Consider the following 12,613-nt stretch of genomic DNA (forward strand, 5'->3'; position numbering starts at 1 on the left):
CTAACAAAGGCGCGCGCATGCACCAAAAATGTCTCCGCTCGGACCAGTAATCTCAGCAACTGAGATGACATTGCAAACAAAGCGGAATGTTCTGGAAGTGCATGCTGGGTACATTCTTCTATCAGTGGTTAATAAAAGTAGTGGATTATTGCGGAATTAGTGGCACATTCTTTCATCAAGGGCCCTATGGGGCGGCCTTTATGAGCTGAGATAAAGCGCTTGGCACACACACACAGTTGCAGTCACCTCTCGACTCGGTTATTTTTATTTTTTTTTTTTTAGTTACTTTCACGTTGCACTACCTCGTTATGGAACTGAACTACCTTTCTCCAATGTTTCAATTACTGAATCAGTCTGAAACACTACTTTAAAAAGAAGCCATAAAGTCTTTTCAGCAAAAGTGAAGTGTTTTTGGTTGTTTTTCCTACTGTATATTTCCTAGATATTTCCTTCTGGTTTAAAATTAGTTTATTTTCTTCTTTAGATCTTCACGACCAGACGAGGAGCAGGGTTGGGGGTCAGGTACAATCACACTGTTTCACAGTTTCAACTCTTAATGAGTCTGAGATCAGCTGCTCGACAAGTCTCGTGCATGTCGCCCCTGGTGACAGCTGTTGTTACCAGGAGAGTAAAGATGATTGACCACCGGCTTGTTTTGCACTTCTGGCACATTCGCACAATCACTGCAAGTGGCGAATGTTTACAGAGCTAGATCCCTTCACCTTGACCCGGCCTTACCTGTGTAAACCAACAGCCAGGTGTATTAATACCAGAAAACAATCTTTAGCCTCACAGCACAGTAGAAAATCTCATGTTACACTTATTTTTGTATTATAATTAACAACTGTCAAAATTTTGGAGAGTTCAAATTAAAGTTTTAACTTGTTTACACATTTACACTCTCCACCTACTGAAGTTTTTTTTTTTTTTTTCATTATTTTTATTTCTCCTTCTCGTCTTTCTCCCAGCAGGGCGTTGATAACTTGTTTCCTCCTGTCATTCAGCCCTCAACTAACTCTTTGACCGCAAATCCCTTCCTCCCTCTTCTCAAAGTTAGTCTTTTATCGTGGGTGTTTTCATTCACCTAATCCCCTGTTATTTAACCTTTAACCTAGGCACCCCGCGGACTGAGCTAACGAGTGCGGGGTAGCTTGGCATGCCGGGAGTTGTCTTTGCCCTCTGACAAGTGGCAGTGCCGCGGAGTGTGTTTAGTTGTCGTCGTCGGGGGAGGATGGGTTGATCAGTGTTCAGCCATTTGTAAAGACGTTTTCGACACAGTCAAGATGAGGAGGAGTGGCCATCCGGGACATTTGTCGGTTGAGATGGTTAACGAGGGGGTCCTCTGAAGGTGTCATTTAACAAGAAGTTTTTAGTCTTGTTAGCCTTGCGAAACTTGACACGTGGACATGTTTACACAGTCCCCGGATGTTTGCATGTGCGTGTGTCTGTGTGTGTCAGTATGTGTGTGTGTTGGTTTCTAACTTTTTACGGTAGTGTATTGTTTGTAAGCATCATCCATCAGGCTTCTAGTCCAGTCTGTGAAGTTCATATTATTTCTCTGGTAGGCTGTTGCACGGATGGCACTACTGATGATGTTTATTGTCCAAAGTTTACTTCAGTGATAAGGTTGTTGTTGATGTGTACATTTCGAAGATTATGATTTGTTGCACACTGTCGTAAAGTGTGTTTATGTTGCTAATTTACAAAATTTTGCTTTAGACATTTGCTTGTGAACAAAAAAAGTAAGAATATATGAGCCTGTTGTATCGGCCCTGTGCTCCTGGAGGAGTACCCAGGACTAAACTATTTGAGCCTGTTACCCTGCACGTGCGGGGACGTGTGACAATGTCGGGTTGTCATTGGCAAGTGTAATGACATGTTGAAAATGTGCAATTTGGACGTTTAACAAAAAAAAAAATCATGGCTTTTTGTCAATAGAAATTTTTCAAAATGTTCTCGGGTCCTTTTGTCTCCTGTGTTTGAAGTTGCCGCCTTTTACCTGTTCACAGGACAAAATTAACAGACATCAGTTGGACGATTGAGACACTAATCAGTGAACTGACTCTGACAGAAATATCTAAAGGAAGCAAACTACAAAATGTCTGAATAAAATCTTTGTGTCGTGTGCGCATGCGCTTCCTACAACCGGCCAAGAGCAATAAGGGAAAATAATTGTCATCATCGGCAATCTCTTTCTTTCCCTCCATCTATTTTTTCTCATTCTCTCTCTATCTCACTGTTTGTTCTTTGTTCTCTTTTTCTCACTCTCTTCCTTTGTCTTTCTCGAAATCACATTCTTGCTCTTTATCTTCCACTTATTGTCTCCCCTTGCACGCAAAAAGAAGGAACAATCGGATGAGAATTTGCCAACTGCTGTTCTTTCACTCAAGTATCTGTTCATTATCTCTCTCTTATTCTTATTCTTCCCTTCGCTCTGTTCCAAATTTTGAAAATTGACTTCCTCCGTCCCCTATCCCTACAAAATCGTTTTTCCATTTCCTCGATTTCAGAGACAAAGATGGTGTACCTGCGGATGATAAAATCGTTAATGAACAATGAACGGATGCGTTGTGTGAATTAGACACCTGCCACTGGAGATGGTAGCCGGCTACCTGGTGATTAATGTTGCTCGACATCAAAGAAAGAAAGCATAATGCAGCAATCACATGTCGGTGTGCAGGGAACTCATCTGTAATCTTTTTTTTTTAATTTGCTTGCTTTTTTAATACACGATCGAACTATGTTTTCTAAAGGAAAGATCTAGGACCACAAACACAAGTTTCGCGAAGGTTTTACAATTATTTTTAAAGAGTGAATGATCTTAGAGACAGCAATGTGAAGATTAAATCGAGGAAGAAATGAAAGATATTGGATTCCGTAATTTGTCAAAGCTGAAAGCTGCCCAAGGGAATCGCATCACATTTAGTCCCAACGATCAACAAAGGACGGAGGAGTGAAGAGCACTCACTACACCTGACCACCGGCAAGAAATACACAGACAGTCGAAGAGATTGACGAGATTGCTTTCATTGGGAAAAAATACATCCTATGAAATGTAAGATCAAGGAAGTGCGAACTCAAATCGTATTATCCACATCAGAATCGCGACAGCAGTGGCCAGGACAGTCAAGACCTGCCGCAGCAACACCGGAATCACCCCAAAGTGGAAGCACTTCCCTACTAACAAATCAACCCTGCTATTCGGATATAAGATTTGGACTCTGGCTGCCGATGCAGAGAGGAGGAGAATCCAGACACTCGAGTCCAGGAAGTCGAGAACAGGCGCCATGGTCCACACACTTGCAGGACACCGGAAGATCCACTCGCAACGGTCAAACGGTGCAAGGTGGTCTGGTTCGGCCACGTGATCTGTCAGGGCACTCGGTCTAAACCCGGCCTTCGGGGTACCTTTTAAATGGGTCGACAGCATGGGGGACAATGGAAGAACTGGTTGGCAAACATTAAAGGAGTGGACTGGTTGCTCCTGCTCACCACCGCCAAAGACTGGCTTAACTGGTAAGCTCGCTTAACCGCTGAGTTATCTGGTTTTTCTAGCTCCACATCAAAGAGAACATGTAAAAAAGAAAATCAAGAAAATGATGAGACAGTATGCGACTTTTATTACCTTCGAAAATGTTGACAATCGAATTTTTTTTAAATAGAACTCGTTTCTCAATCCGTTCATTGACCCCTTGCCCCAGAAACTTGTTTTTGCTGTTCTTAGTGTTCTTTGTCTTATTTTTTGCGTTCCTTTCTTACTTTCACGCTGTCGTCAGCAGTCAGACCAATGATAATCCAGAACATTAATCAGAATTCAGACGAATGGTAATCAAGAACGTTAGTCAGAAAACAGAGCCATGGTAATCACGAGCGGTAGTCGAGAGTCAGATCAGGTAATCAAGAATGTTAATCATGACAGTGTGTGGTAATCAAATACTTTGGTCAGCAGTCAGATAAATACTAACCAAAAACGTTAATCAGAAAACAGACCTGTGTGGCAATCAGAACGTTAGCCAAAAGACCAATGCTAATAAAAAAAAAAAAAAAAACCAGAAGATTCTTCTGTAATCGCAGAAGACAGACCTGTCGTTCTCGTAATCATGGATGTAACAGATGATCAAGGTTAGGATGAGAATGAGGTAATCGCAACACTCACTTTCGTCTCCTTTTGCACTTGATTACATCAAGTGGGGTTGTTTTGTGTTTTTTTTTTTTGGGGGGGGGGTTCATTTGTTTATTTTTAAAGTGAACTTTACAAGGGTGAGGACATTCTATGGACCGTAAACTTCTTTATGGAACATGACGGTGTCTAAGCATGTACATACGCTGTACAGAACTCAAAGGTGTCATTGGTGTCCAGGTTACTGAAATTATGCAAGAAATAAAAATGTCGTTGTCCTCGGCGGCGGCTCACAATGAAAAAAAAAAAAAGGATGGGACAGGGGGAAAAGAAACCTCATCTAATAAGCCCTGACCCCGACCGAACCCAAAGCGGGACGACGCCCAGTGGGAGCTCAGCGGTGGAGTCGGCCTGGTGAGATTTACGAGTGTCCTGTCATGAAGTCAGCTCTCGGAGATCTCAAAGGGCCAAGGTCTTTCATGCGTCAGTGCCCTCCTCGACTTGGCTCGTGCGACATGGAGGTCATAGGTCGTACAGTGTCGACTTATATGACATTGAGGTTACACCTTGCAGAAGCGTGCTATGAATGTGTAACTAAAGTCTACAGTCCAATTATGTTTTATTATTTTCCTTTGAAATTGTGTGGATTTATTTTTCTCTCTTCTCGCCAACTTTATCTTTAATTCCTCTTTACTTTTCACTTTTTAAAATTCTTCGCTCCTTTCATTTCCTTTTTCTCTCTCTCTCTCTTTCTTTTTCATTGCTTTCATTCTTTGTTTCATGATTAAAGTGTTCAGGAAAGAAATCGACCATCAGAAAAATATATTCACAGCTTTAATGAGAATGTGTATCACCTCCAACCCATGGGAAAGGGAGTAGCAGAGTCGTGACAACACTGGGTTTCAGCCGGTTCGGCGCGCCGGTTCGATGCCCGAGTCGACCAAACTGGTGAGAATGGGTACTTGGCTCCACAGAGGGATGGAGGAAGGTACAGCAGCAAGGAAGAGGAGATGGGCGCCTCCCTCACATAAAGTTGGCCCCGAGGTTAGATAGCGATCTTTGTCTGAGGAGAATCGTTAACTTAAAGACCTACACTTTGCTCTGGGAAGGAGAGGTAAAGCTTTTATTCAGCTTTCATTTTCAATCCCGATTGCGTTTCAATTCTTCTTCAAACGTTTCATCATTTAAAAACAAACAAAAAATATCTTTGCCTAGTTTCATGTTCCCAGGCAACGGGGAATGGGGAACACAAGTCAGCCTTTCTATCGAGCTTTGTAGACAGGATGACCTACAGCCTTCCCTCAAACACACACACATACATGTATGTGTATATCCTACCCACGCCATAAATCGCGGCTGGGTGGACAGCTTGGATGAACCGTGGACAAACGTGACTTCAGTTTTGATTGCATAGATAGTGCTTATCTCCCCTACCTGTCGTCAGAGCGGTCGTTAATAAGGACTCGGTGTTCCAGAGGTAGCAGGGCTTTGGCTAAGTGTGGATGACGAACAGCTTGAAGATGAAAGCGATAATTTGACGAGAGCTGTAAAAACACTAGGGCAAAGGACATATTTTTCACGTTAAGATGTTGTTAGGCTGTGTGACAACTCTTGTCAGTCCTGCTTGGGAGGAAATTGGTTGCCTGGACACTTCCAGTGTCTCGACCTTTGAACGCTGGGCGAGGTTATCCAAGGGTCACGGGGCCGACACCAAACATGTGATGATTATAATTGAATAAGTTCTATAGATAAAGAGAAAAAAACTTGGTAAAATCTAAAGTATTTCATTTATATTCAGAAATTGCTATCCAGTTTATTTTATGTATAAGCCATCTAGCTATACAATTCAAGTCTATATATAGTTACAGAATTCATTCTGTAATCACAGTAACGAGGCTGGCTTGTTTACATTCTATTTTTGTTGCCTGCGTCAAGAAGATCAAAAATCAACCAATCAGTGCCCTCGCTGCCTTGACACTCCGATCCTAGGCAAACCTTGGAAAATCCGCCTGCGCATGCGCACAACCAGAAAACTCGTACACGTGGGTGTTTTCCTCAAGAGTTGAAGGACAGTAACATCTTTTCACACCGCGCTCTCCACGAAAAGTCGAGGCGTTTTGCTCTTTGTTTGGTAAGAAAAATATTTTTGTTTTTGTTATGTTTCCAGGATTTTTAGTTTTTTTGCAAACAGCATTTGACAAGATAGAACCATCAGCGTCGATGAGAATGACTAGCAAGCGTCTCACATTGAAAATAAACAAAAGTTTGTGAGAAAAACTCATAAATATAGCGTGACAAAGTCCTTATATGTTCACAATACAGATGCTGTAGCAACTTTATTATTATTAGTATTTTTACATACGGAAGAGATATGTTCAATCTGAAAACAGCACAGATTTTTGGTTGTTTTTAATTAAAATTATGTAATGTCATTACTGTGTGTAATAACATAATACTTATTTTCAAATGACTTAAGTTATTTAAAGTAGCCTCATGAATTGACTAATGCGTCCTACACCGTGTATAAGAAGCAACATCAGTGTATACTGCTCCTTCTTACATAAAACATTTGTGTACATATGCTTACTACTTTTTATTGTTTGTGCAGAAATGCCTTCCATGACAGTCACTAGTGATAGCATAACTCATGTCAAAAATGAACAACTGTCCCCGGAGGGTTTGTATTTTTTCAGTTTACATCTGCTAATGTCTATAAATAATAATTATTAAGGTGTAAAATGATTTTTGTACAATCTGAAAATAAATGTTATACAATGTGCAAGTATGTTAGATTTTCATACTAGGATAGATTTTGTGACAGTAAATATCATGCCAAACAGCCAATAGTTAATTATTGTATTTCTGCAGTAACATTTGGGAAACTTGTGGTTTTGGATTGTACATGCACTGAAGCAATTACTTCTGATGCTATGACCACATACATTGTAATATAATGATACACAACTGAAAAAAATTAAGTACAGGTGTTATGTGATATATGACTCACTTTATTTACAAACTATTTAATCACATCAATGCATATTACAATGTCTGCAAAGATGAAACTATATTTTAGGCAATAAATTTTAATAATTATTGGTGTTGTACAGCAATAGTTTTGTTAACCAAGTAAAATGAATCTTTGCAGACAATCTATTAACCTCATCTGCCACCAAAAATTCTGTCGAGCTGGTGGAAGATGAAGTGGCAAACAGTTCACAAGGTTTGTAACAATATGTTATCTAACTACTGTGCACGTGTACAAATAAATTAACTGTTCATGAAGATTTTGAGTCAATAATCAAAACACCTATACTTCTATATTTACTATTTGCTCAACACTCACACTGCATGATATGTGGCTGTTATACTAAAATTGTTCTTGAGAATTGACCTAAAATCACAAATAAGAAGTAAACTTCTTACTAAGGTTTCTTTTCACACACACATTAGTACAGTAGAATACTAAATTATATACTACTTTGTAATTTTTTTTCACATTTTACCTCTATTTGTAAACCTCTTACTTGACAACTGAACACAAGCATATACTGTCTGAAACCTGATAATTTTGTTTAATGCTTATGAACACAATTATTGTACAGAAACCAAAGAGTTCGCATGGAGTAAAGAAAAATATTAATGTCATGTCAGTATGATCTTATTAGTTAAAGAAATGTACAAGAAACTATCATTTACATGGAGCAAAATCAAATATTAGTTTTGTAGTTTAGGTTCATGTAATAAAGAAAGCATACAACTGAATTTTGAAATGCACATAGTACCTTAACATGTAAATGTATAATTTAAAAAAAATGTAACAGCACTGAATGCTTATAACCTTATGACCAGGTTAATGAAACTAACTATCCTTTCAATTGCACAATAATAAATATTACTGCTTGTCACACAAAATCCGTTTATACCACTGAAAATTTAGCAATTGAAAAGAGAAAAATACACTAAATGTGTTTGTTTATAAACAGGTAAAAAGAAACGAAACAGGACAAAGTCAGTCTCCGGAATTCTGTTTTTCGAAGTTCCCTTGGGAAGGAGTACCGTTAAATCTGAAATGGAAAAAATGAATCTAAAATTAAATTAAATAAATCCATCATCGAACTCAACAAGCTGTGAATGAAGTCCTCAGGACAAACTACGCTCGGGAAGAAGAGAAATCTGTGTCACATATCTATGAAATGGGCATGACTTCTGTGGAAATATTTTTTTGTAAATAATGACAAGACTAATAAAATATTTTTTACCTTAGAGGTGTACTTTGTATGAATGAATGCATGTGACATTGGCTTTTTTTTTTTCTTTCCCACCAAAGCTATTCCACAATAAAAATTATGAAGCTAAGAGATAAATCATTTCTCTTATTTTTACTGGGATGATAAGGTACGGCATTATGCCAATCTTAAATTAATGTCAATGTTCAAAGCAGTTTAGAAATCGGCTAAACCGTCGCTGGACATAAAAAAGTTTTCTCGTGAAGCTCTGAATAACCTTGCAAACCCTTTTGTAGAAAACAGGCCGGTTGTTCTCGACAGATGTTCATCCCTCATCAACACTTGAATCAGAAAGGGGGAGGGGTGTGGACAAAAGGATGTTGACGGGGCGCAGTTTCAAATGCTGACCTTGATGTGGAATGATTTGGTGTGAATGAGTTAAGTGCATCTTGTTCATTCGCGTGTCAGACTATTTTCAGCAGCATTCCACCACTCTGCTCGCCTTCTCCACAAAAGGAAAAAACATCAACACGTGTGCACAAAGGAGTCCCCCAGATACCTGGTTTCCGTTGTGCAGTGTTTGCAGCTTTGCTCAAGCAGCGCCACCTTGAGAGCGAATAGAGAGACCGGCCTTGTTGACCGGAAGCCTGGGGGCTGGTTTGATGCAATATCCGGGTCTCATCCTCTTCATCGGGCTGTCAGGAATGTCCTCGGCGCTTCCGTGCACAGCAAATGATGTGAGCAAGCGAAACACACACACCATGAGCTTTCACATTACATAACACATACCAGACTTGAGACATCCAAATATGTAAGTACAGTCCTCCAAAACAGGCATAACAACCGACATAACTGGATACAGCAAGAATTCTGTCCTTTATTGCTTTTAGCTGCCCTTTTCTCTCTATATATATATACACTTCGTTATGTAGTTTTGGTGAATTAATTTTATTTTTTCTTCCTCGTGACCAGTACCTGCAAAATACTTTCATGCAAGTGATGTATAGTAGACTGATATTTATAATTACAACTATGGCTCGTCGTTCGTCGAGACCTATTGTTTATTGTTGCACTTGAGTTGCCCTAGAATTTCCGTGTCTCTCTCACGAAGTTCAAACATTTCAAACCCAAACTCCTTACTCTGACAAAGCACTTGTGCACTGTTTTCCACTCAGGTGTCAAGCAGGCACTTGTCCACTGTACCACTCAAGTGTCAGAGCCCTGAGCGGCGTACGTAAAACGAGGCTTGGGTCAGACAGTACAAGCTTTTTTCCTCCTGTCTTGGATAGATGTTACATTCAAGTCTTGTTTATATAATATTATACTTACACTTCCATTGTTAATTCAACAGTGTAACATAGACTGCAAACATTAGGACAGGTGTAGTAGGATCTGCTTCACTACTTGAACATAGAGTGGTTTACACGTGAGTGGTTAGTAAATGAGGGAAAATGACATAAAATGATCAAACTTGTAGAAAAATCCCCAGAGGAAGGCCTGATATGTTAACCTTCCTTTAAAAGGAAAGGAAGGAGGGGGAAAAAAATCTACTGCAAGGCCGGGCTCCCTTCACAGCCGCGGGCACGAGTACAGGCCTGCTTACAGGTTAAAATTAAACAAAATTTTTAACCCATTTTTTTCTCTCATGCATACATTACCACACTTATGAGTCTCATATGTATATATACAGTGAATGAATTGTGAAAATATAAATTATTAAAAAAAACCTGTGCACATTTTGAAATACGAGGTGACGAAGAAGGAATTTTCTGTGATTGTTGTACATCCTGAATGATTCCTGCATCACAAAGGTCAAGGTGGGAAGTAGTGTTGGGGGGCAACTTGATAATTTTCAATTTCTCAGCTGGATGGAAGGATGAGTAGAGCATTTGTCCACAAGCAGCAGTTTCTTTTGTTTCAAAATGAATATCGTGTTGTTAAGTTTTGGGGTTTTTTTTACTCTATCTGTGAAAATAAAGGTCGTCGTTCATGCTTTGGCATTGAAATGATAATCAACACCAAGATTTGCAATCTTCAGGCCAGCAAAGCATCTTGGTCTTGCACGCCTCCCAATAACCGATGATTCCAGTGTTCACATTACAGTCCTATACGCAGACATTATTTCAAAAAATAATTTCTTATAGCTTTTTTAAAAAAAAATGAATATTCTAACTTCCCCTCCTGTTAGTAATAGTAGGGTTTCAGAGGAAAACGTGTGATGTTTTTGTGTATGATGAATTTATTGTGCGTCAGTGCTGTGAAGTCTAAATTGTGAGATTATTTTGTGTTATTCAGAGATATATACAGAGGTTGTCTTTCCTTTCGTGGAAATCATCAGCTTTCCCTTCAGTTACAGCAGTGCCTCCAGCTTCCCCTCCTCCTCATCATCATCATCATTGATGAGACAGTATCGTCTCGTCTGTCGTTTCTTCTCTCCCCCCACCTACTTCCCCCGCCACAGTCATCTGTCTTCCTGTTTAGCTGTCTGGCTGGCAGGATGCCTATTTGTTAACATTAACAGATTAGCAGATTATCACGAAATGGCTAACATACCACACCAATACTCCACATGCATCCTCAAAGACAAGGCCATAACTCCTACATCCATCCTGCCGCCATTGTTTGTTGTTTCTACTCCTCCCTCCCTTGCTGCCCCCAGTGAGGTGCTCTCTTCTGTCCTTGGCCCGAAACACAAGCCTACCTACCTATTTACCCATGTTCATTTTTGTTTTTAATTTTAGCATTTTTTCTCTGCCAAACGATAGTATTTTTAGCCTCGCCCGTTTCCGCGACGGGGATCAAAGACTAAACTCGGCGGCAGCCCAATCCCCACAGGCTGTGGGTTTGGCAAGCGACAGTGTTGGGCCCCCAGACCATTGAACCGCCGCCTGGGTATTGCAGCCAGGCTCAGAAGAGGCTTAGTACTCTGGTGGCGAGAAGTTCAACACTAAAAATATTTGCCGGAAGAAAATAGCTTGAAGGGAGGGGGAAGGAGGTAACTTGGCCTAGAAAAAATTGACCCCTCCCCGTTTGTCTGTGCTGCCGTTGGTCCATGAAAAGAATTATTTGTCTTTTTAAGGATTAAATTTTGTTTTGATATCAGTCTGATTAAAAATAGTAAGAAAACTAGTCAATTCTGTTGTCGGAACAGTTCTATAATGAAGGGTAACTAAATACGTACCTGTTAAATAAGTTTCGAATTAGTCGTGTGGAGTAGATGGATCGTCACAATGAAATTCGTACTTCGATTTTACTTTAATTTCTTACGCTTTCTTCTTTATTTATTTTAATAAAACAGCAACATCGATGATGTTCTTCTGTCCACCTGACTTGTCGGACCACTCAAAGACCCGAGACCGGAAGTGACGAGGCTCTGTCCCCAAGTCCCCTATCGTCGCCGTTCAGTGCATCTGTTCCTTGTGAGAAAACAGTGTGTTTACTCCGCATGATCCGAAAGAATAGCAGCAGATTCCCATGCCCCCCACCTTACCCACCCACTCACACCTCCCAACATTTCGCGACACAAAGAACCGGCTTCGTGTCCACCTCCAACCGGACCCTCCCCTGTCATCCACCCACACACCCTCCTCCCACCCCCCCTGAAACCCGACTGTGTGCAACAGCAAGGTCGTGCAAAATCTGCTCAGCTACAGCAGCCGTGGTCTGTGTAGGCATGAGCATCAACCTGTCTCGCCAGTTACTAATTTTCTGCTTCAAGGAAAACCAAAAGTCCGCACAAAATACTATTTTTAGAATCGGTCTCACGTTCACCAAACTACGGGAGGGAGGTAACGAGGTGCGCGGGTGGGGTTCTGGAGTAGGTCGGGGTTAGAGGTTAAGTTCCTCCTCCCCACACCACCCCAAAGTCTACACCCTGCAGAGAGTCTTGGCGAAGATTTTGCCTCTTCCTGTATCTCGATCGCTGTAGTGGGAATTATGAGCTCATCAGCGGCTTACGGACCTGGAGAGTGGGAGAGAGGGACTTTTATCACATTTCAGTGCTTGTATTTGGATGTTTGAATGTTATTTTGTGCTCTCTGTCCCCCCGTTTCCCCATTTCCCTTTTATTTTCAGAGGATTTGTTAAGTACATTTTAGTGCCACTAAAATCGAGCGATGGTTGCAGGGGTTGTGATCAAAGGGTAGACAAAATGATTTGTCAATTTATTATTATCATATTAAAATTTGTAAAATGATTAATTAACACTTCCCGCCTTTACCTCCTTGTTTTTTTTACTTTTTTCTTTTGTTTTAATTGATCCTCT

At 40.4% G+C, this 12,613-nt stretch overlaps 1 protein-coding gene across 1 annotated transcript in view; it reads left to right on the forward strand.

Moving 5' to 3' along the window:
- The window catches only part of LOC112567994, a 30,262-nt gene extending 21,890 nt beyond the window's left edge, over positions 1–8,372 (forward strand). The window contains exons 4-7 of the mRNA XM_025244969.1: positions 6,056–6,251; positions 6,729–6,797; positions 7,269–7,343; positions 8,107–8,372. The gene's annotated coding sequence lies outside the window, so the exon portion shown is untranslated. The remainder of the gene's footprint in view (positions 1–6,055; positions 6,252–6,728; positions 6,798–7,268; positions 7,344–8,106) is intronic.
- The last annotated feature ends 4,241 nt before the right edge of the window (positions 8,373–12,613 follow it).

The sequence above is a fragment of the Pomacea canaliculata genome, linkage group LG7 (genome assembly GCF_003073045.1).
Source record: "Pomacea canaliculata isolate SZHN2017 linkage group LG7, ASM307304v1, whole genome shotgun sequence".
NCBI classification, from domain to species: domain Eukaryota; kingdom Metazoa; phylum Mollusca; class Gastropoda; order Architaenioglossa; family Ampullariidae; genus Pomacea; species Pomacea canaliculata.